The sequence below is a fragment of the Mobula birostris genome, chromosome 21 (genome assembly GCF_030028105.1).
Source record: "Mobula birostris isolate sMobBir1 chromosome 21, sMobBir1.hap1, whole genome shotgun sequence".
In the NCBI taxonomy this organism is placed as follows: Eukaryota; Metazoa; Chordata; class Chondrichthyes; order Myliobatiformes; family Myliobatidae; genus Mobula; species Mobula birostris.
Window position 1 is genome coordinate 61374100 of NC_092390.1, and position 25659 is coordinate 61399758.

At 40.1% G+C, this 25659-nt stretch overlaps 1 protein-coding gene across 4 annotated transcripts in view; it reads left to right on the forward strand.

Annotated features, from left to right (window-relative positions):
- atrnl1b (attractin-like 1b) overlaps nt 1-25659 on the forward strand; it is a 1064590-nt gene that overhangs the window by 705830 nt on the left and 333101 nt on the right. The gene's annotated exons all lie outside the window — the stretch shown is intronic.

Consider the following 25659-nt stretch of genomic DNA (forward strand, 5'->3'; position numbering starts at 1 on the left):
TGTTAAAGCTGTTGGGGAGGGTTTAAACTAATCTGGTGGGGGGGTTGGGAACTGGAGTGAAGGGACTCAGGATCAGTCGAATGGTGAAAAAGCAAAAATAGCATGCATTCAGATTGTCAGAAAGGACAGGCAGATAATAGGAGAAAATTGCAGTCAGCAAGGTGAGTATCAGTGCATTAGGGATGCAGAATCGAAAAGGGTAGCAAATACAGAACTCAAATCGTTATATCTCAATGCACGGAGTATAAGAACTAAGGTGGATAATCTTGTTGCACTATTACAGATTGTCAGGTATGATGCTGTGGCCATCACTGAATTACGGCTATGGTTGTAGTTGGGAGCTGAATGTCCAAGATTACATGTTGTATCGCAGGGATAGGAAGGCAGACAGAAGGGGTGGTGTGGCTTTACTGGTAAAGAATGACATAAAATCAGTAGAAAGATGTGACATAGGATCACAAGATGTTGCCTTGCACTTTTTCCTTTGTAATAGCAATGGTACTCACTCCTGCTCCCTGACACTTACGGACGTCTGACACACTGCTAGTATCTTCCACAGTGAAGACTGATGCAAAGTACTCATTAAGTTCATCTGCCATTTCTTTGTCCCCCATTATTACTTCACCAGCATCATTTTCCAGTGGTCCAATATCACCCCTCACCTCCCTTTTACCAAAGTTTATTTAACTGAAAAAAAAACCTTTGGCATCCTGCTTTATATTATTGGCTAGTTTGCCCTCATATTTCATTTTTTCCCTTCTTATAGCTTTTTAGTTGCTTTTTGTTGTATTTCAAAAGCTTCCCAATCATTCAACTTCCCACTCTCTTTTGCTGCCTTATATGCCCTTTCCTTGGCTTTATGCAGTCCTTAACTTCCTTTGTCAAACACAGTTGCCTACTCCTGCAATTTGAGAACTTCTTCATTTGTGAGGCATATCTATCTTGTGCCTTGTGAGCTATTCCCAGCAACTTCAGCCATCTCTGTTCTTCTATCATCCCTGCTAGTATCCTCCTTCACTCCACCTGGGCAAGTTGCTCTCTCATGCCTCTGTAATTCCCTTTATTCGATTGTGATACCGATACAGGTGGATTATTCTTCTCCCTCTCAATTTGCAGTATGAATCCTATCATATTATGATCACTGCCTCCTAATGGTTCTTTTACGTTAAGCTCCCCGATAAGGTCTGGTTATTACACAATACCCAATCTAAGATAGCCTTTCCCTGAGTAGGCTGAAGCACAATTGGCTCTAAAAAACCATTTCATAGACCTTCAACAAATTCTCTCTCTTGCGATCAGACACAACGTGATTTTCCCCAATCCCCTTGCATATTAAGTCACCCATTATAACTATGTTACTACCCTTATTACATGCCTTTTCCAGCTCCCTTTGCAATCTCAAGCCCACATCTTGGCTACTGTTTGGAGGCCTATATATGATTCCCATAATAGTTTTTTTTTACCTTTGCAATTTCTTAACTCCACTCACAAAGGTTCAACAATCTCTGACCCTATGTCATTTCTTTCTAAAGATATAATTCCATCTTAATATGTGTTGTTTCTTAGAGTGCTTTTTTTAGTCTGTTTTAGAGACCAGTATTCTAAGAGATACGGTGTCCCTTTTGGTGTTGATTGGGAAGATGGCCTGGTCTCCTACTCTTCTCCTTATACATGCTCCCCTTAGGAAATAAAATTAGAGAACATAAGCAACACACATAAAAGTTGCTGGTGAACACAGCAGGCCAGGCAGCTGCTATTAGAGAAAATAAACTTGATTTCCAGAGTTATGCAGATGACATACCATTGTCTATCTCAGTTGAATCTGATGATGATAAAACCCTATATTCTCTGACTTCTGCAGTAAGCAAATGGATGAGCAATATTTTTATGAAACTAAAATGAAAATAAAACAGAAATACTTTTGCTTGGTCTGAAAGCCAAAAGAGATAAACTTCTTGATAAACTTGGGAACTTGGCTCCCCTTGTAAATTTAACTAACCTGGCTATTATCCTCGATTCAGATTTGGATTTTAAATTCCACATAAAGAAAATGACCAAAGCAGCATTTCTATGCTTAGTAAATATTCCAAAATAGGTTAATTTCTGTCACATAATGATGCTGAAGAACTAATTCACACCTTTACATTGAATAGACTAAATTACTGCAATGCACTTTTTACTTCAACTCATTCAGAATGCCACCTCTAGAACTTAAGCCAAAAGCAGGATGAGGGAACATATCACTCCCATACTAGTTACTCAGCATTGGCTTCCTATATCTTTTAGAATTGATTTTGATGTTCTCTTACTTATTTTTAAAACTCTTGATGGCCTGGGACTGGAGTACATCACAGGATCATTTTTGTTTCATAATCCTGCTCGAGCTCTCAGGACTTCTTCCACCGGTCTCTTAAATTTAAACAACCTCCCTCAAAAAATAATTGTGAAGTCAGCTTTTTTCAACTATGCTCCTAAACTGTGAAATTTATTACCTGAAACCATAAGAGATGCAGAATCAGTTGACACTTTTAAACACCAGCTCAAAACCTATTTATTTAACCTTGCTTTTAACAAACATGTTTTTGTCTTTTATTTTAATATTTTTATTTTTTATTTTATTTTAATATTTGTACTTTTATCCCATTGTAAAGTACTTTGACTTACTTCATCTGTATGAAAAGTGCACTATAGTAGCATTATTATCAGCCATGATGGAATGGCAGAGTAGACTCGAGGGGATGAATGGCCTAATTCATCTCTTTTGCCTTATGATCTTATACTCAGATGCATATTCCCAGTATCAGTGATGCTAGTCCAATCCCGTCAGGTCTTTATGGTGCAAACTCCTCATTTCTCATATCAATCTAGTGAAAGTTTTACGCTACTGACTGCAAATCTGTATATCTTTCCTCAGGTGTGGACAGCAGAACTACAGCTTGTTGACCTTGTGTATAGTTAACTGAAGTTCTAAAGAATTATAGTAAGATATCCCTAATGTTATACTTTTATTTTCCTGCAATAAAGGCCAATGTACTCTTTACTTTCCCAATAGTTTGCTATTCCTGTAAGTTTTTTACAGTTTATGAAGCAGCACCAAATTTTCAGTTGAAGAAGTTCCAAGGAAAGTCAAAGTATTGATGTATAAAACAAGTTTGAAATTTACCCAGGTTTTCAGTCAGGTAAGGGACTTCATTTGAATACCACAGTTTAGAAAAGAGAAGTGTCTTTTGAAAACTATAAGAAGAGTTCCACTGCAGGATATTACAATATGCAATGTATCTACCAAGCTTTGTATCTGAGCATAATTTATTTAATTTTCTTGGAAGAGGCAAATAGAACTGCTATCAGCTTAGAACAGGTGACTGGACCACAATTACAGTGAACTGAATCAAATTTATCAAAACTTTGTCATGGTCTTCTATTTCCTTTACTCCTGCTGAGTTCTTCATGAAAAATGCCACAAGTATTGTGGGTGCTTTGGAGCAGCAGCTCTCACTGTAATCCCTATGTTTTATAAGCATGAATAGAAAGGTACCAGTAAGCCAATATATAATATTACAAGCAACTGGAATGTAGCTCAGAATTCTTTACATTAGCTATATCCCATTTTCATAGTATTTTTTGAGATTCTTTACTGAAGAACCTTACAAGTAATCTAGTCTGATGTAAGTGTATTTGGGTATTATTGAAACTTGTAAGCTGCTTGGCGCTTGAGTAGAGAATCCTTGAAGAATCCATCTGTGTAAAAGTATGAGAATGCCCAAAACCTTTTCAATTACAGTTTGTACATTCTATGCACCTGTAAATCAGTCAAATGATATTGAAACTAATCTGTACTTTCCACAGTTGTCATTCCACAATATTACCTCATCTTATTTTCTCTCAGGTGTTAGGAACCCCATGCTATCCATGATAATTATTATAATGGAAACTGTTACCATATGGGTGTTGCACAAACTTACACATGCAATTAAGCTTTTGCATTCAACATATTATGGCACACTACAATGAAGCACCTGGTGATCACAAAAATATTAAAATGCTCTTTTGATACAAATAAGACATTGGTTTGAAAGATCACATAAAATCTGCCCATCTGTGCTGTAATTTTCTAGGTTTCTTCATTGATGCTTTCTCCTATATGAACAGTACAAGTCTTCTGCTGCTGTTTAATATTAATGGTGAAAATACATGTGAGCAAATGTTTCCCTTTTCTTGTAATGCTGGTAATACAATATCATTAAACTAACACACTTGTGTTTGTAGCAGAAGTCATACCTACTTTCGGTTTATTTACGATTCAAGATTGTTTAATGTCATTTCCTGTATAGAAGTGTAAAGGAGAATTAAATAATTGCAGCACAAAAAACACAATACGATAAAGAAAAAAATAATAAGAAGAGAACAACAACTTACTTAAATAGATATCGCCATTCCAAACACAGATTAACATACAGAAATTATTAAGTGAAAAACACGAGAAATTTGTTGAACTAAAAGAGAGAATTGAAAGAATATGGAACATGAACAGGGCATACGTTGTCCCAATAGTAGTAGCTACAATTGGTATCATCCCAATGTCATTATACAATAACATTAAACAATTAGACCTACACATCAATATTTATGTAAATCTTCAGAAGCCAACATTTCTAAACAACACTAGATATAGTCCAAAAGTCCCTAGCAATTGAGAAATGAGTGTGCTTGGTGATGCCTGTACCTCAGGTTTTACCAGCTTCAGCTGAGAAAAAAGATAATAATAAACACACAAAATATATTGTGATAGTTTATATACATGGATTGTATGTTCATAAAGTGACACTAGGCACAGGAGTCTCTGTACATAAGGAAATGATAAAGTAGCGGTGGTGTGGGTTAGTGAGTGAAGGTGTTGATCAGCCTTACTGCTTGGGAAAAGTGCAGCTTATCTGATGCCATTACGAATCTGTAAATTAGACATCAGAACTGAATTGTTAGGTGGAGTAGTTAGAAACACTGCAGGTTCCACATGATAATTCTTGTGGTTTACTTTGAAGTAAGGCAAGTTTCCAATGCCTGTGAAGTTGTTCACAGCTGAAAGACAAAGTGCTGCAAATGCTCAGTGTCAGTGGAGAGAGAAACTGAGTTATAGACCACAAATTGTTATAAACATAGAGCTATCCTCTGAAAAAGAATTTGAGCTTGTCTTAAGCAATTTTTCACGTAGAATGTTGGTGCTCAGGACTGTCTGCATCCTTGCCAATAGGTGTTTTGGCCGTAAAATAGAATCTCAGTGATGGAATGGGGATAGATTGGGAGTGTGGTGTTGTGAGAAACCATATGCTATAAATAAAATTAGCTTTGAAATACTATCTGCTTCATTGACCAAGGTGTAAAAATAGTGAATATTTTTGATATTTGAAATATATTCATCTTTTATTCTTAATATTTGTTTATTTCAAAATAAAACTTCTTTCAGTTCCTGAGTGTGTTGTTCCTGATCTCTGAATCACATCAACTTGGTCAAAAGGTGGAATAGTTGGACCCTCAGTAAAAAAAAAAAGTTGAAATCTGTCCAACAAACCCGGAACAGAGATTGTTATGTGTGGATTTCTGCTCAAATTTTAGGAAACCTTTCTCTAATGTAGAAGTGTAATGTTTGTAACTTATTATAGTAAGTCAAATAATTTAATATTGTAATTGTAACAACAAAATTCAATTCAATTATTTATTTATTTATGGAGACAGTGCAGAATAAGCCTTTCTGGCCCTTTGAACTGCACACCCCTGCAACCCCTGATTCAACACTAGCCTAATCACAGGACAACTTACAATGACCAATTAACCTAGCAGTTGGTATGTCTTTGCACTGTGGGAGGAAACTGGAGCACCCAGAGGAAACCCACATGGTCACGGGGAGAACGCACAAACATCTTACAGGCAGAAGTGGGAATTAAACCGGGTCACTGGTACTGTAAAGCATTGTGCTAACCACTGTGCTCTGATGGGTGTAATAATAGCTAATATTATTTCTATTCTTAAAGCTTTCTTCTTTCTGATCCGCTTGAACCTGATTTGTTTTTACAACACATCTGTGACAAACATCAGAAAAATCTACAGATACTGGAAATCCAAGGCAACATGCACAAAATACTGGAGGAACTCAGCAGGTCAGGCAGCGTCTATGAACAGAAATAAACAGTCGATGTTTCAGTCCTGATGTAGGGTCTCACCCTGAAACCTCGACTGCTAATTTCTATCCATGGATGTTACCTGGTCCCTATTCACTTGTGTGTGTAAGACCACACATCAATACATTATACTATATGCTACTATTCAAAGGTCTTAGACACCTTAGATTTTGTCTATAAATTTTGATTTAGGTGTTTATGTTTTGTCTTCTGCATTAGTCCATAAGTAGAAAAGAGGAATTTTTAGATTTTCAAGCATTCATTTTCCAAAACATTAAATATTACAGAGGATTTTTTGTATTTCGTTAAATATGTTTACTTTGTAGGTATATAGTTCAGTGCATGACGAGATGCTAATGGTCAATGATATAATGAATTGAATGAACTAAACTGATTAACTGAAACACAAGCAGAGGTAGAAGGAATCAAACTGGGCAGAGGACAACCAGTTCTTTGAGGTGAGGCAGATGTGACAGTTTAGCCCTCAAATTATCTTGCTCTTATGCCATGGCAAATGTGAGCAGAGCAACAAAATACAAGGTGGTCATCCTGCATCATCAATGTCTTTCCCAAGCAGAAATTTTACAGCAGACATGAGTTTCAAGATGTGCTGTTTAAGCTCTTCTGAAGAAGCACAAAGAAACAGGCAAGGTTAAAGACCGGAAACACAGCAGTCAGCCACGGAAACTAAGTGGAGCTGATGAGAGATACATCAAACTGACATCTCTTCTTAGTTGGAAGAAGTCTGGAACTGCTATCAGCTTTGAACTCACAGAAATCACTAGAACCCAATAACACCCTCTACAGTCCTGAGAAGTTTTGTCAGAAGTAATCTTAATGGAAGTGATGCTGCCAAAAAGCCATTCCTCTGAAGTGGAAACAAAGCCAAGACACCCACCTACGCACAAATACACAAGGACTGAAGTCCTGAACAAGGGCAGCAAGTGCTCTGGACTGAAAATGAAATTTTGGCTCCGACAAGAAGCAATTTGTCCTTAGAAGAGCTGGAGTGTGCTACATGGATGAGAGTCTGCAGCCAACAGTGAAGCATGGTGGAGGCTTGGGGCTGTATTTCTGCAAGTGGAGTTGGTGATCTGGTCAGAATTAATGGAATCCTCAATGCTGAGTAGTACAAGCAGGTTCTCATCCATCATGCAAAGCCATCAGTGAGGCATCTGATCAATCCCAACATCATTCTGTGGCAGGACAGTAACCCCAAACCCATTACCAAGGTCATAAAAATAATCTTAAGCAAAAAAGAAGAACAAAGAATTCTATAACAGATGGCATGGCCTCCACAGAGCTTTGATCTCAACATCATTGAGGCTGTCTGGGATTACCTGGAGAGACAGAAACATGGAAGACCCCTAAAGTCTGCGGAACTGTGTTAAGTTCTCCAAGATGCTTGGAACAACCTACCAGCCGATTTTCTTATAAAACTGCACAACAGTGTACCTTAGATAATTGATGCAATTTTAAAGGCAAAGGGTGGTCACACCAAATATTGATTTGATTTAGTTTTTTTTTACCGTTTACTGCTCTTTGTAGTAATTCTTTAGGTATTTAGAAACTTCATTTCATTATTTTTGAAAACATCTTCACTTCACAGAATTTTATTCATGTGCCTAGGATTTTTGTACAGTATTGTATATAAGCCAGAGAGATCAAATGTTAAGGCAATGCATTCTACTTAGCTTCATAACAGTGAAATAGATGATCCTGGTGCATTTGCAACTTCCATGTCTTACGGATGACCTATATTCACGTTATAGAAATTGAATTTGAAAATCTAAGAATTTGGAACCAATTTCTTAGTTTCGGCAATGCAACAAAACTAAAATTCCTACGCATATTTTTGGGTGCATATTCTTGCCCGAAATCTTTATGAGCCATCTACCAAGAACATATTCCAAAAGACTCTGAATCTTTCTTGACAAATATCAATTTTCTTCTGTTTTTCCAACACACTAGTTACTACTTTGTTCACACTGTCTGTGTTGTGTAGGTGCTGTTGCAATGAAATTATGTTTTTGATGTTTCTTCTCTGCAGTGTTCAAGGCAATCTGAACTAGAAGTTTGTTCAAACATCACTGGTGAAGGGTGAGGATTGAAAAGTATCACAAAATCAAGTTAGCCAGAAGTCAATTGTACTCCCATTTCTGAATGACTCGATGATCTTCTAGAAATTTGACTGATTGTTTTTCAGCAGGATTTTAATGTTTTCATCAACTTTTCTTCAAGGAAAGCCCCCCCCCCAAACAGCCATGTGACTTGCAAAAATTACCTCTATTATGATTTTTTTCTAAACTTACTAATATTAAAATAGTCTCTTACTCACAGACCATTGGATTTTCACAAACCCTATTGCCCCTTAAACTGTGCTGTTTAAAGAACTGTGCATGTTGCATGACTTAGCTTTATTTATTAGCTTTTGCTTTATATGTTTTGCATACATCAAAAATCTCAGGGATGTATAATGCATGCATACTTTGATAATTAGTGTACTTTGAATTTGATTCTTTGAAATACAGTGAAATGTGTCATTTTGTGTCAATGACCAACACAGTCTGAGGATTGTTCTGGGGGCCACCACAAGTGTTGCCAAGCTTCTGGTGCCAACAGAGCATGCCCACAACTCATTAACTCTAACCCTAATCATACGTCTTTGGAATGTGGAAGGAAACCAGAGCACCTGGGGTAAGCCCCTGCAGTCTTGGGAAAACGTACAAACTCCTCCCAGACAACAGCAGGAACTGAAGTGTGATCGGTGATTGCTAATGCTGTAAAGCCTCATGCTAACTGCTACAGTACCTTGTCAGGCACTTACCTTGTTGTCACAAGATCTCAGACTTCTAGCAACCTCAAATACAACCTTGAATGATCCTTGGTTGTTTTGATCATTGAGGTTATGGTTATGGCCACTCTGAGCTTCCTGGTTGTGGGCTCGTTCCTGCTACGCTAGGTAATCTATGCCAGATCTCTGTTTACTATCCCCTGCTCCATTGAGGAGTGACCCAAATTCTGTATCCAAGGAGAAGAGACATCAGTACTGCCGAAGGGTTTCAGTCCAAAACGTCCTGACGAAGGGTCTCGGCCTGAAAAGTCGACTGCATCTCTTCCTACAGATGCTGCCTGGCCTGCTGCGTTCACCAGCAACTTTGATGTGTGTTGCTTGAATTTACAGCATCTGCAGAATTCCTGTTTGTTTTTTTTCCATAGATGCTGCCTGGCCTGCTGAGTTCCTCCTGCATTTTGTGTGTGTGTTGCTCGGATTTCCAGCATCTGCAGATTTTCTCTTGTTTGAGACATTGTCTTATTTTCTTCAGCCACAAATGCAAAGAGATGGAGCAAAGTTATTTAACTATCTTATAGTTTTTCCCAAAAATCTAAGCATTCAGAGATTGCACTTCTGTCCTTGCAGAGACCATTCTGCTTATATCCCTAATTGCTCAAAGAACTTGCTGGCTGAGGTCTTGTTCTTATGACAAAGTACACAGCAGTGAGAAAGATCAGCTGGTTGAGCGGTGTTGCAACAATCCCGCTCTCAGTGTCAGCAAGACCAAGGATCTGACTGTGCACTTCAGGAAGGGGAAGTCATGAGAACACACAACAGCTCCCACTGAAGAGTCAGCAGTGGAAAGGGTGAGCAATTTCAGGTTGTGGGTGTCAACATCTCTGAGGTTCTATTTCGAGTCCAACACATGAATGCAATCATGATGTGTTGGACTCAAACTAGATCCTCAGAGATGTTGAAGAAGGCATGCCAGTGGCTCAAGTTAATTGGGAGTTTGATGAGATTTGGTATGTCACCAAAGACTTGTACATTTCAACAGGTGTATGGTGGGGAATATTCTGATTAGTTGCCACACAGCCTGGTATGGAGGCTTCAGTGCACATGTTCACAAGAAGCTGCAGGGGTTGTTGACAGCCAGTTACATTGCAGACACAACCCTCCTTATCTTCGAGGGCATCTTCAGAGGTGGTGCCTCAAGAAGGGGGCATCCATCATTACAGACCTCACCCTCACCATCAGGGACATGCTCTCTCTGTCTTACTACCATTGGGGACAAGATACAGGAACTTGAAGGTCCACACTCAATGTTCTATGAAGTCTTTCCCTCCACCTAATGGTTTCTGAATGGACAATGCACCTCATCATTTATCTTTTGTACTATTTGGTTTTGTGAGGTTTTCTTGTACTGTGCTGCTGCCACAAAACAACAAATTTCATGGCAAATATTAGTGATAATTAAAAACCTGATTCCTCACATGAGTTATTTTTGTAATTTTGTCCCATAAAAAATAAGTCATCAAATTTATCTTGGATTATTATCCGATCATCTCTATTCCTAGCTTTGGCATTGTTGTAAGTTGACTTAAAGGGCTAGTTTTTATCCAGCTATCATATGTAAATATGCCCAGAAATCACTTCTCTAGTTCTTGGGACTGGCTACTGTGTACAAAAACAGAATATCATCCACTTCACAATTTATGGGGTAGACAATGTACGGTAGTTACTAATCCAAACTTAAAGGCCATTAAAGCCAAAGCAACCTCATTTATCATTTTCATTATAGTTTTCTGAATGGTATTTGGGAATGGGATTTGCTATAAATTTTTCACTTATTTAGCTAAGAGGAAAGGAGCCAAATGTATCTCCTACAGTGCCATCGCAACAACGATCTGGTAATTCAGCAGAGGTCAGTATTCAACACTGAAATCTCTCTGATGTGTATGTTTTAATATCATATCACACAATTCATTCATGCACAGCACTATTAATGTAATGTTCTACCCATGTTATGTCAGTGATAGTAAACCTGATTCTGGTTTTGATTCTGACTCTGACCACAAGGAAGCCCCAAAGAATACAAACATGAGGAAATCTGCAGATGCCAGAGAAAGCAGGATCTCCCAGTGGCCACACATTTTAATTCCACGTTCCATTCCCATTCCCATTCTGATACGTCTGTCCATGGCTTCCCCTACTGTAAAGATGAAACCACACTCAGGTTGGAGGAACAACATCTTATATTCCGTCTGGGTAGCCTCCAACCTGATGGCATGAACACTGACTTCTCAAACTTACGCTAATGCCCCACCTCCCCCTCGTACCCAATCCGTTATTTATTTATATGCACACGTTCTTTTTCTCTCTCTCCTTTTTCTCCCTCTGTCCCTCTCACTATACCCCTTGCCCATCCTCTGGGCTCCCCCCCCCACTCTCTTTCTCCCTAGGCCTCCTGTTCCATGATCCTCTCATATCCCTTCTGCCAATCAACTGTCCAACTCTTGGCTCCATCCCTCCCCCTCCTGTCTTCTCCTATCATTTTGGATCTCCTCCTCCCCCTCCCGCTTTCAAATCTCTTACTAGCTCTTCTTTCAGTTAGTCCTGATGAAGGGTCTCGGCCCGAAACATCAACTGTACCTCTTCCTAGAGATGCTGCCTGACCTGCTGTATTCACCAGCAACTTTTATGTGAGCCCCAAAGAATGGATGGATTCTGGTGTTTTTAATCCAAGGTTCTTTTAGAAGTCAGGAATGAGACACAAAACCTGCTGCTTCATGATCATTTATTAAGAGTTGATATAACAACGAGAAATTGAAACAAATGGTGATAAGGGGTCTACTAGTAGAAGAATAGCGAAAGTAAAAATGGTACATAGCATGAAACAGCTATTTTTATACTACTCAGATAAGGAAAATTCCATTCAAACTTGTAGATAAGAGGCAACCAATTAGTACTCATTTGAATACTGCAATGCCATGTTAACTAATGAGAAAATATTTATTAATTTAATGCTGAACAAGCAAGTTTCCAAAGCTTTCTGGAATTATAATCGTACAGCCTCAAGAGGCCTATTAAACTTGCATAAAATAGAAGCAGATAATTAATTAAACTGCAAAGAAAGTAACAATTAAAGAATCTAATCTAAGAATTAAATAATTGGGTCCAACAGAATCTGCTGCCTGATAGAGTTGTTCAAATCCTCTGACTGCATGGTCTCTCTCTATCTTTGTAGTCTCCATTCATTCATTAATGATACTTTGCCACAGATGGACGAATGTTGCTTGTATTGTAGTACATCACTTTTAGAGCTATCTTCAGGGATCACCAGGCTACAACCTATAACACATCAATAGGGAGCACTATACTGAAACCAATGATGTCAATTTCATTGCAATGTTATACAAGGAACAACAACAATACTGTTCCACTAACCTTACAATTGACCGTCTTGTCCTTTATGTAACTAACAGCATTAGGGTGAACCATTGCTGTTATAGCACCTGCAGAATATTGTGGAACTATTTCTTTCTGTTGTCGAACTTTAAACCTTCTTTTCACACATAAACAATAGGACATGGAGCTAAGCCTATCAGATGATGAATCTTTATAAATTTAATCAGTTGAGATCCTTTCTATAAAAAGGAAACAATTTTGTCAGAATAATTCTAAGTGTAGCCATTACCAGCATCCATCTTTCACTTTTCCCGTTACCTATATACTCTGCTTTCAGAAGCCATGTATAATCCCAAAATCACCAGCTGAGCAACACGAGCATGAGCAGTGATTGGAGATCCAAGTAATTAATGGCAAGATACTATAGGGCCAGAACAAGCATCTTGAAGGCCATAGATGCAGACGTGAATCATTGGTAGTCAAATGTGCGCTGATGACCCTCCCCCCCCCACCCCCAGGATCAGCGAGTTGTCAGCAGTTCCCAGTGTCAGAGTTCCATGCGGATAGAGGAATGAGGTGCAATGAACTCCTTGGGCACTCTAATTGGTGAGACCAGAGTTCAAGGCCTAGTGTGTGTGGCTGCATTATTATTGAATCCAGAGTCTAAGACTTAGCGTTCAGTGATTGGCAGATACTGGAATCGATGGCAAGCATCGATAGGAATTCGAGGCTTCTTGGCTGAACCCTCCGGTCTGCAAATTTCTGCGACTCTGTTGGGGAAATCAAAGGCCCACTGTATTCAAATCTGAGTTCGCTGGAGACTAAAGGTCGAAGACAGCCTCTCCTGGGGTTGCAGGACTGTGTATGTGCATTGGGCTAAGGAAGAAGGAACAGGGCTTGTTTTGCTGTTAGTGTTTTGTTGCTTGTTTTGTTCTGTGTTGTTCTGCTAAACATTGTGGACGTAATATATTGGTGCCAGAATGAGTGGCAAAACACTTGTGCCCTGCCCCCAGCACACCTTTGGGTCTGTTGGTTGTTAACGCAAAGAATGTATTTCTGTATATATTTTGATGCTTAATTAAATAAATCAGAATCTTGAAGTTCTCTGTATTTATCTGCTGTAGTTGTAGGTGCTGGTGATATATAAACAATGAATTAGAACATTCTGAAGATCGCTTAGAAGAAAGGTTACATTGGTTTCTTCAAGAGCATGAATAGGGGAAGGTTAACTGTCAGCCCTGTTCTGTTCTTGCACACTGTGTAATCTGTATTCTGAAGTAACTTGTATTCCAGTTTTCTGTTGCTTCAGACTGCAGCATCTGCAATCCCTTGTGTCTTAATTCCTACACTCTGTATCTGCATTGTCTTCTTCAGAATTGAAATGCTTATTGTGGACATGTTGATAAAGTACTTATATTTTTTCAGCACAAGTACAGAGACGCATATCTAAGCTTTGTCTAAGGAATAATAAGCACGTGATTCTGCAGTTACTGGAATTCTTGAGCAACACATAAGACATAAAGTGCTGGAGCAACCTAGCAAGTCTGGATCAGAATCAATATCAGAATCAGAATCAGGTTTCATATCACTGGCATATGCCGTGAAATTTGTTGCTTTGCAGGACAATGCAACACATAATAAAAAATATAAATTACAATAAGGTATGTTTATATAAAAATAATTAAGTTAATAAGTAGTGCAAAATAGTGCAAAAAGTAGTCAGGCAGCAGCTAAGAAGGGGAATATAGAGTTGAAGTTTTGGTTTGAGACCTTCATTGGGACTTGCTGAGTTCCTCCAGCATTTTGTGTATGTTGTTTGTCTAAGGAATGACCACCACTTTTCCTTGATAACATGTTATATATGCTTTATTTCTGCTTTCATTTCTGCAGCTTTTATTTTTAGTGTTTGAATACTTTTTTGCTGTTTAACATGTCAATCAACCCTCTCATCCATCCACACTCTCTTTGACCCCCTAGCATCAGGAAGGAGGTATCATAGTATTAGGACAAGATCTGTTAGAATGGGAACCATCTTCTTCCCCAGGCCATAAGATTATGGAACTCTCTAACACCACAAAGGTCTCATCACACATGAAGCACCAGTAGCATTATATTGTTTACTTCTTTTAACTTGTATCGTATATGCACCTTATTATTTGTTAATTTATTTGTGTTAATATTACTTTATGTCTTATGTGTGTGACTTATATGTGCTGTGTTGTACACCTTGGTCGGGAGGAACGTTGTCTGATTTAGCAGTGTACATGTGTATGGTTCAATAAGAATAAACTTGAACTTGAATATTGCAAAGATGGAAATAATGTTGCATTCTTCTCTATCTACAGTGCCCACACCTGAATTCTTTCATTAGCTTTAATTTATATCTGTCAATACAAAGTCCATGACTGTGGGTGTTGATTTCATGACATCCACGTGCACAATACAGAATAGGGCTTATGAATGGAATGTACAATTCAGCTAACCACTCACTTAGCGAGATGGTTTTGCACTATTCATAAGATAACTTTTGTAGGGGCCATGTATCTATTTATTGTCTGTCTGTATTTGTGTTGTAAATCCTCATTCTGGGTTAAGGTAATTTGCCACAAGGGTTTGGGCAGGGGTTAGTAAATGGTGCGCAGTGTAGGGTGGCAGTTAAAATAAACAAATATAGTCACCTGCTTGGTGACATGAGGTGGTGGGGGGAGTAAGGAGCGCATATTTTTCTTTGAACGCTCGTCTTTGACCACTCATCCTTGTTACAATTTGATATTGTTACGCTCATTTTATTATGGAAGATTCAGATGACTTAATGTTGGTTTGTAATAAAGGATTAAACATACTTTTTCAACTTGGAATTCAGTTAGTTGGAAGCTCGTCATACAGAGCGATGCTCTCTCACTTTGCCTCTCAGCGACTTTTAGCTTGTTTTCAAGTAGTCTGTACAACTTTGGTGCATTTTGCAAGCTTGCTAATGCTTTTGAACAATTTCCTATTTAAGTTGTACATATTGCGCATAGGCAGGTTATCAATGTACTTGTCGAGAAATTGAGAATTTATTATTACGGTATCAGAAGTGTCAAATCTGTTAAAGTAGTTTTTGAAATTACAGGTTTCCCCCGCCATCCGAAAATAGAGCGTTCCTATGAAACGATTCATAAGCCGAAATGTCGTAAAGCGAAGAAGCAATTACCATTTATTTATACGGGAAAACTTTGTGAGCGTTCGCAGACCCAAAAATAACCTACCACATCATGCCAAATAACACAAAAAACCTACAATAACAGTAACATATAGTAAAAGCAGGAATGATATGATAAATACACAGCCTATATAAAGTAGAAATACTTTTCCACAGTCATTACTGAACTGTTCTCTGTAGCAAAAATCTCACGCAAGCGCTGTCGGCAGAAAATCTCACGCAAGCGCTGTTGGCAGAAACACTCTCTCCAGTAACCTTTAAGCTATGAAGCTGCCAAATCATACCAAATAACACGTAAAAATACATAGCCTATATATAAAGTAGAAATAATGTATATACAGTGTAGTATCACGGGAATTGGGAAGACAGGGCAGAGCACACTGATGATGGTGTGTTAGGCTGAGTCATCGCAGGTTGGGTGGTGCAGTGGCCCCCATCCTCCAGGCCACTGAGCGATACATTGCCGCGAAGCATGCAGGAATGCAGCGGTAGCCGGGAGGCACACAGCATATCTTTAAGGAAAAAGCCAAAACAAACGTGCTAATTAATTAGGTGCCACCCGACGCGTAATTTTCGGCCCAGATCAGTGCCGATTTCCGATTACGTCGTTTCTGATCTGGGCCGACAATTATGTGTTGGGCGGCACCTAATTAATTAGCATGTTTATTTCGGCTTTTTTCTTAAAGATGTGCTGTGTGCCTCCCGGCTACCACTGCATTCTCTGCGGATCGGTAACTGTCTGCGGCCTGGGTGTCGGTGTGGTGGGACACCAGGGTGTCATCTCGTCATCGTCTGTTTCCAATAGAGCAGGCAGCTCATCTTCTTCTATCTCTGCCCGCCTCGATGTCGAAGGTCGAGGTTCGTCGTCTGCTGTGGCTGATGTGGCAGGCTTGCTTGACTGCTGAGGACTCAAACCATCCTGCAAGTATCTCCTAAACCAATGTACCCTTTCAAAATTAAAGTCGTACTTTATCATTACTCATTCAATTTCAATTGTTATCCTTTTTTCTTCCAATTGCATCAGCTCTTCCTCTGTCAGTTCTTGGTCATGGGATGCTAAAACCTCTTCAACATCACCTTCGTCAGCTTCCACAAACCAAACTCACTTTGTCCTTACTTCGTTCACCATGATCAAAAAGCTTAATTATGTCTAGTTTTACGCTAAGTGTAACACCCTTATGAGCTCTTTTAGGCTTTTCCGATACCTTAGAACTCATCTTGCAAACGGCTGCTCACAGGCTCGTGTTTAAGCAATGCCGGCGAGAATCCGGGGGACAGCGGCTGCTCGGGGTGCGCGCTTCCTTTTATCACGCGCTGCTTTTTTTCTCGTAACAGTGAAAACACCTTCTGAAAGCGAAAACAGGGTACTAAGCAACACACATCAAAGTTGCTGGTGAATGCAGCAGGCCAGGCAGCATCTGTAGGAAGAGGTGCAGTGGACGTTTCAGGCCGAGACCCTTCGTCAGGACTAACTGAAGGAAGAGCTAGTAAGAGATTTGAAAGCGGGAGGGGGAGGAGGAGATCCAAAATGATAGGAGAAGACAGGAGGGGGAGGGATAGAGCCAAGAGCTGGACAGGTGATAAGCAGAAGGGGATACGAGAGGATCATGGGACAGGAGGTCTGGGAAGAAAGACGGGGGGGGACCCAGAGGATGGGCAAGAGGTATATTCAGAGGGACAGAGGGAGAAAAAGGAGAGTGAGAGAAAGAATGTGTGCATAAAAATAAGTAACAGATGGGGTACGAGGGGGAGGTGGAGCCTTAGCGGAAGTTAGAGAAGTCAATGTTCATGCCATCAGGTTGGAGGCTACTAATGTAGGTCTTTCGTAACAGTGAGGTTTCGTAAAGCGAACGTTCGAAAAGCGGGGGACACCTGTACTTGATAATGATCACATTTGGCTGATGATACCGGATTTTCTATTGCTTAGCAACTTATCCCTCTTGAGGTAACGCATTTAATATTTTTTGGCATTTAGGTTCACTGTGAATTCTATTTTATGTGGAATCTAGTATACCGGTTACCTGAGGAAGGTGAAACATTAGCTGTTTTATTATCAGTTTTGAGCTGACTGTTCACATGATTTGTGCAATTTACAATTAATTATTGTTTGGAGGAGGGGTTGGTTTGTGCATAAAGTACTGAGTGATTTGATTTGGAAGAGATGTACAGGTATTTTCTACGTTTTGTTTCTTTCTTATTGACAGCTGAGCATGTTTTCTTTTATTGGATTGCTCAGTGTTGGCCTGCCTGAAACCTATAGCCCTTACCACTTCCTGTGAAAGAGAAGTGTTTGAGATAGTTTTGTACAGTTTGAATCATGCACAATTGAATGTTAAGCCATGAGTAAAGCGGGAAAACCCTTACCCAGAACTAAATGCTGGCCATGTGGTGCATCAGTCAGCACAGACAGTAAAAATGAACTGCAGAGCCTTATGCATTAGGGCATTTTATGATGAAAATGGTATTTTTCTAGCAATGGCATGCATCTGGTTGTGGTTGTCAAGACCATTCTTTATGCCATAGATTTAGGATGATTATGTGTTATGTCAGGATGGCACAACACTGCTTCGATATCATTCCAGCAACCTGAGCTCACTCTGATCTCTGGGCGCTCTGTGTGAAACTTGTTTATTCTCCCTGTGACAGGCAGGTTTCCTCTTGATTTCCTTCCCACATCCCAAAGAATTCATATACTACTTTTAAAGAACTGCCTCCTCCCTTTTTTATTATTTGTCAATTTGGCAACATAGGCTCTGAATCCAGTTATGTTGAGGTTTTATTCAAAAGTTCAAAGTAAATTTTATTATCTAAGTACATATATGTCACCACATATAACCCTGAGATTCATTTTCTTGTGGACATATTCAACAAATCTATGGAATAGTAACTTTAAGAGGATGAATGAAAGACCACCCAATTAGGGCCCTCAACCAGAATCCAGAAGACAACAAACTGTGCAACTGCAGATGTAAGTAAAAGGCAATAAACAATGAGAACATGAGATGAAGAGTACTGGAAAGTGAGTCCTTTGGTTGTGCAAACATATCAGTGATTTAGGAAGTAAAGTTGAGTGAAGTTATCCCCTTTGGTTGAAGAGCCTGATGGTTGAGGGGTAATAACTGTTCTTGAACCTGGTGGTGAGAGTCCTGAGAGTTTTGTAGGAATGGGAAGGTATGGAAGATTTTTAATTTTAAGTTATCAATAACAAAGTAAATTTTGCCCTGGTATCAAGACTGATAAACACCTAAAATAAATTTGTTTGATGATTTGTGAAAATGATGATTGTGAAAGAATTTAATAAAAACCACCATTCTATGCTAAAATAAAGGAACTGTGAAAACCTTGAATACATGAATGGAGCTGGGCTGAAATACAGCAGATGCAAGGGCTTGTGCCATCTGACCTTCTTAAATCATCTACTTCTGCAGTGTTTAGAACAATTTTTAATTATGTCAATGTCATGGCATTTAAAAACGTAAGTGTGTGTGCCACCATTTGTGAGGCATTGAAAAGTACCGGAAATTCAATGAAGTCCCAACGTTTGAAGTACTTTGCGACAGCAATTAGTTAAGTGAGTAGTTGTAGTCATTACAACACACACAAAATGCTGGAGGAACTCAGCAGGCCAGGCAGCATCTATGCAAAAGAGTACAGTCAACATTTCAGGCTGAGACCCCGTCATTTAGTCTTTGGATTGTTTCAAATGTAGTGACAATATAAAGTAAGCTTTGGACTTAAAAAACAATGATCAATTGCAAAATGAAATCAAACACTTACATTAAATTGAAAATCTGATGAATTGGCTTTCTCAAATCAATAATGTTATTTTGAGGCAAAATGGATTCCAGTTAATTGAGACCAGTGCATTTTGGCCCAATTATCTGAAGTTTCAATAGGTTTCAATAGGTATATTTAGTGTCAGAGAAGTGTATACAATATACATCCTGAAATTCTTCTTCTTCGCAACATCCATAAAAACAGACGAGTGCCCCAAAGAAAGAATGGCGGTTGAACATTAGGACCCCAGCTTCCCCAGCTCCCTCTCCCACGCACAAGCAGCAGCAAGTCAACAACCCCACCCCCACCAGCAAAAAAGCATTGACACCCTCCACCGAGCACTCAAGCGTGCAGTAAAGCATCAATAAAAACACATACTTGCAGTACCCAAAAGACTACTTGTTCACCCAGTAATTCAACATACTGTAGGCATTCTCTCTCCCCCAATAAGGAACAAAGATATGTTCTCATTTCACTGCGAGAGGGGAGACATAACAGACAAGTCTCACTGATTTATGATGTTAAAAGTCTGTTGCGTTGTTTTTTCTGAGCTCTGCACCCAGAGAGTCAGCCCCAAAAAGGCTCAGGTCTCTGGACACACAGCCCACGACAGCTAACCCACTGGTCCCGATGTTCCGTGTTCTCCCGCGATGCCTCCGTCAGGGGTGCCGGCCTTGAATCAGCCTGTCTCCAGAGCCATGAAAATCCAGCACCTTGAAGGTGCGCTAGTCTCGGGATATCAAAAAGTGGCCGGTTGTGAGGCCCAGAGAGCATGTCCCATTCCTGCAAAAACCAAAGTCGGAGTGTAACTCCAGGTTAGGGTCTTCAAAAGAACCTTGAAAAGGAAAAAAAGAGATATCAAAGATAGAAATAGAGTTATTTCCAAAGATGCAAGCAGAAGAGTCACCATTTAGCGCCATCATCACTTCACTCCGCCCCTCCGTGAGATCGTGAAAATAGTTTAAAAAGGTATGTAAAAGACAAACTGCCATTTAACTGAGTAACAAATGATGAGTTTAAACAAAATGCAGAACAGATTAGAACACTGCGAAAACTACTGCAGTACTATTAAACAATGTATTAGTTTATATCAATGAAGTAATTAATTCAGTGTACACTGCTTTGTTCTTTTCATTGACTGTAAGTAAACAAAATCAGCGCAGATACCTAGTGCAGATAATAACTGCTTTCAAGCAACGCTTTTGACTATTACATCCCCCAAAACTCTTCATTTCCATTGTAGCATTCAAAATGATTGTCAATACCTTCAAATTCTTCATAGATCCTAAGCTGTTGAAGTAGTGAAATCATTCCATTTTCACTCCTAGCCATTTTTGGCATCTCCAAAGTGAAGGCTTAAAATTGCAGTGAACAAATCAGATCTGAATTGTCTTCCTGCTTCTTACTTGAAAAGCATCAGTAACAAAAATCACTGCTTTTTGAACACAAACACACACATGCAAGTGACACTATTTAAAAGCTGTTCACTCTAAGCACTGTATAGTGTCTAATGGCCACATGATGAGCATGTGACTGAAGCTAGTTAAAAACTGTTTGGCAACAGTCTCCTGCCCCAATTAAGTGAATGGTGTCTAAAAATGATGAAGAGAATCCTGGCTATTTTCTTGATTCGTTTATGTTCTTTAAGAGTTGTCCCAAATCAGCGGCTGCCTCGATTAACCAATGGCCTAATTAACCTGAATCCACTGTATATAAAGGTAAAGATCAGATGATTTGCATACTTTTTCTATTTCTCATCATATTTAAGTAAGCTGTCATGCACATTATAAAGTTGTTTGTACCCTTTAGCTTGATGCATCCACTGTGAAGTGACTACAGGTTTCCCCCGCTATCCGAAGGTAGAGCGTTCCTATGAAACGGTCCGTAAGCCGAAATGTCATAAAGCGAAGAAGCAATTACCATTTATTTATATGGGAAAATTTTGTGAGCGTTCGCAGACCCAAAAATAACCTACCAAATCATGCCAAATAACACATAAAACCTAAAATAACAGTAACATATAGTAAAAGCAGGAATGATATGATAAATACACAGCCAATATATAAAGTAGAAATACTTCTCCACAATCATTACTGCACTGTTCTCTGTAGCAAAAATCTCACACAAGCGCTTTCGGCAGAAAATCTCACACAAGCGCTGTCGGCAGAAAATCTCACGCAAGCGCTGTTGGCAAAAACACGGTGCAAGCGCTCTCCAGTAACCTTTAAGCTATGAAGCTGCCAAATCATACCAAATAACATGTAAAAATACACAGTTGATATAAAGTAGAAATTATGTATATACAGTGTAGTATCACTTACCAGAATTGGTTCAGTGCCCAGCACACTGATGATGGTGTGTTAGACTGAGTCGTGCAGGTTGGGTGGTGCAGTGGCCGCCTCCCCCCAGGCCGCCGACCGATACCGAACCGCGAAGCACGCAGGGGTGCAGCAGTAGCCGGGAGGTACACAGCACATCTTTAAGAAAAAAGCCAAAATAAACATGCTAATTAATTAGGTGCCACCCGGCACGTAATTGACAGCCCAGATCAGTGCCGATTTCCGATTGCGTAATCTCTGATCTGGGCCGACAATTACGTGTCGGGCGGCACCTAATTAATTAGCATGTTTATTTTGGCTTTTTTCTTAAAGATGTGCTGTGTGCCTCCTGGCTCCCACTGCATTCTCTGCGAATCGGTATCTGTCTGCGGCCTGGGTGTTGGGGTGGTGGGACACTGGGGTGTTATCTCGTCGTCTGTTTCCATTAGGGCAGGCAGCTCATCTTCTCCTATGACTGCCTGCCTCGATGTCGAAGGTCGAGGTTCATCGTCTGCAGTGGCTGATGTGGAAGGCTTGCTTGACTGCTGAGCCTCGTGCATTTTTCTATCATACAGTTCTTTGTAAGGACTCAAACCATCTTGCAAATATCCCCTAAATCTACGTACCCTTTCAAAATTAAAGTCGTACTTTATCATTGCAGCGAAAATCTCATGCAGTGGCTTCATGTTCAGTTCGCTACTGCATTCGGTTTCGATTGTTATCCTTTCTTCTTCCAATTGCATCAGCTCTTCATCTATCAGTTCTTGGTCATGGGATGCCAAAACCTCTTCAACATCATCTTCGTCAGCTTCCACAAGCCAAACTCACTTTGTCCTTACTTCGTTCACCATGATCGAAATGCTTAATTATGTCTAGCTTTATGCTAAGTGTAACACCCTTATGAGCTCTTTTAGGCTTTTCCAATACCTTAGAACTCATCTTGCAAACAGCTGCTCACAGGCACGTGTTAAAGCAATGCTAGCGAGAATGCCATTCCGAACCCAGGGTAGTGCGGCTGCTCGGGGCGCGCGTTACCTTTCATCGCGTGCTGATTTTTTATCACGTGCTGCCTTTCTTCATAACAGTGAAAACACTTTCTGTTAGCAAAAACAGGGTGCTAATGTAGGTCTTTCGTAACAGTGAGATTTCGTAAAGCGAATGTTTGAAAAGCGGGAGACACCTGTATATTTCTTCATCTTTTACAGATAATTTTTCATTTGCATATTGTAGTAACTTCTACTTTGAAAAAAGCACACTTGACAACTTCATGCCAAAGAAACAACTTTATGTTTAATTTCAAAACCATTATGCATATAGAGAGGCTTTCATAACCCGTACGGCATGGCAGGAACACTATATACAAAGTCCACCGGAAGTAAAAGAGAACGGAAGTAGAACCCCCCATTATCCTAATTAGTATTAACTTATTTTTAATAATGCTCACATTACAACACTTCTCCCCCTTTAAAGTCCAACATCCCCAAATGTAAAAAACTAGGAAATAAAAACAATGGTGGTGTTAACTTGCGTACCCCTGAAAACTTATACTAGTATCTCAGCAATCGTTTATCAATACAAAACATCTGGAAAACATGACAGATTCAACATTCAATCTGACAACAACAATAAAAAAAAGAACTGTCCCGTCAAGGATTCAGTCTGTCAGGAGGTTTACGAGTGCACTGTGATCTGCGCACTACCCCTGGTGGCCCAGCAGGCACCGCTGGTGATGGTGTTTTGGGTGGGTCTGGTGTTGGGGGCATGAGAGGGGTGAGAATGTCTATCCTCTTCAGGGGACCCCGACCCCTTTGCCAGCATCTCGCTGTCTGGCAAAGTCACTGGTGGACATGCTTCCCCCGTAGTCTGACTCACAAATGGAAACTCCATGGAACTGTCTGCCTTCAAAACTGGAACAATGGGAGCCGCCCACCTTGAAAACTGGACGAGCTTAATAATGCCCAGCCTCTGTAGACGCTCCAGCTTGTCCTCGACCTTGCCTTTCATGGCATAGAGCACCGACCTGGGCTTAAAAAATCGTGGTGTAGCCTCGGGGTCAACATGGAGTTTCACTGTCACGCCCTTTATTGTTCCTAGCTCGTCCCTGAAAACGTCATTGTACCACTGCAGAATGTCCTCCGTCGTGTGTGCATACTTAATTTCATGCCAGTTTAGCTGGATTTTGCGAAGCCAATCGCGACCCAAAAGAATGGGTCCCCTGTCCTTAGCTATTACTAGCCTGGCTTCAGCCCTCTGACCCCTGGCTGAAATGTCCACATATAACACCCCTAAATGAGGTATGAGCTGCCTCATATAGGTCCTGAGTTTGAGCTTTGATGGTCTGATGGGAGGCAGATTGGACCCCCATGTCCCCCTATAGGTCTCCTTACAAATGACCGATGCAGTAGCCCCTGAATCAATCTCAAACTTAATGTCCTTTCCCCTGACAGTGACTGTGGCATAATATGGTTCAGGTGGTTCCTCATCTGTTTCCACTGCAAACATGTTGTAGGCACATGCTGCCTCTTCATCCGATTCTTTTAAATGGTTTCCCATGCCCAGGCTTAATCCTACCCTTGAACTTCTGCACTTTTTAGCTAAATGCCCCTTTTTGCTACAAGCATGGCAGACAGTGTCTTTGAATTTGCAATCATTTGCATAGTGCGTCCCTCCACACCAGAAACATTCCACCCGCTTTGTCTGTTTACCAGTCTCCCTCCTGACTTGATGCACTGCCGCCGACTGCAACCCCCCATGTCCTTTCTGGATATCCTTAACATTATTAGCAGCCATCTCCATGCCTTGGGCAATCTCTAAGGCTTTCTTGAAAGTCAGCGGTGGGGTTTCCCCTAACAGGCGGCATTGTATGCCGTCATTATTTAATGCCGCTTACCAATCTAACATGGAGCATGTCTTCCAACACCGCTCCGAAATCACAATACTCCGACAGCTGCTGAAGCTCGGCCATGAAATTGGCCACAGACTGACCTGGTTTCCTGAAATGGCTGTGAAACTTACACCGTTGGACTATCACAGAAGGTTTTGGATTATATTCCATTAGCACAGAAAAAGTGTCCCAACCTTTCCTCTTACTCCAGCCAGTCCTCCGTTAACTCCACAAAATCAATGATAGTCCCAAACGTAGCCATCTGAACATGAGGCTCCTTATCGGCGCTGCTGCTCCCATTCGAAACGTGCCGACACGTCCACAAAACCAGTTTACCTCCACCAAAAATATGTGGTAACTTCTACTTTGAAAAAGGCGCACTAGACAACTTTATGTCCAACTTTAAAACCATCATGCATATAACAGAGGCTTTCACAGCCCATACAGCATGGCAGGAACACTATATACAAAGCCCACTGGAAGTAAAAGAGATCGGAAGTAGAACCCCCCATTCTCCTAATTAGTATTAACTTACTTTTAATAATGCTCACATTACAACATATATTGCTATGAAATATTATAATGCTAGATATCTGAAATGAACATAGAAGATATTCAGGAACTCAGGCAGTATCTGTGGAGAGAGTGAGATTGGTCTCAGCTCAAGAACCATTTGAGGCCACCTTCATAGCCAGTTTCATTCCTCAGCAGTCAGCCTCTAGTGAATAGTCATTGTTCTGAAATGTGCCTGCTTTTTCCTTTCCTTCAGTGTTGCTGAGTATTTCTAATATATTGGTTATTTTTATCTTTGGTGTACAAAAATCTCCTTGGTGACTGATCACAATGGGTCATACTGTATACATCTCGTACTACCTATCTTGTTTTCAGTTTTCTCGAGCTTTCTCTTTATTGTGTTTTGTCCATCACTCTTCCTTGTTCTCTTCCACCTCCAATCAGCGAGAGATTAGCACTTGGTGTTAAGTGACCCTGTAGTTTGCCAGCCACTTGGCAGTAGATGCAATGGGCCCTTAATCTGGATAGCACTCCGGCTGCGTGACTGGCTGAGCGCTAAAAGAAAAGCAATCGGGCATGTAAAAAATGCTGCTTTTAACCAATTAGGT